A 413-nucleotide genomic window follows, 5' to 3' on the forward strand; every position below is an offset into this window, starting at 1 on the left:
TGGCCTTAAGAATGCAGGTGCGACATATCAATGTCTAATGGACAAAGTCTTCGCCAAACAAATCGGCAGGAACATTGAGGTCTACGTCGACGATATGGTCGCCAAGACAAAGATCGACAATAATCACCTTGATGACCTCGCAGAAATCTTTGGACAACTAAGAAAATACAACATGCGGTTAAATCCCGAAAAGTGCGCGTTTGGGGTTCAGAGCGGTAAATTCCTCGGCTTCATGCTCACTAGCCGAGGTATTGAGGCAAATCCAGAAAAATGCGGAGCTATTTTAGACATGACAAGTCCACACACCATCAAGGAAGTCCAACGACTAACAAGGAGACTTGCTGCACTCTCTAGATTCTTACCTTGCCTAGCTTCTAAATCTTTATGTTTTTTCCAAACTTTAAAAAAGAAAA

This window comes from Arachis ipaensis, chromosome B03 (assembly GCF_000816755.2).
Source record: "Arachis ipaensis cultivar K30076 chromosome B03, Araip1.1, whole genome shotgun sequence".
In the NCBI taxonomy this organism is placed as follows: Eukaryota; Viridiplantae; Streptophyta; class Magnoliopsida; order Fabales; family Fabaceae; genus Arachis; species Arachis ipaensis.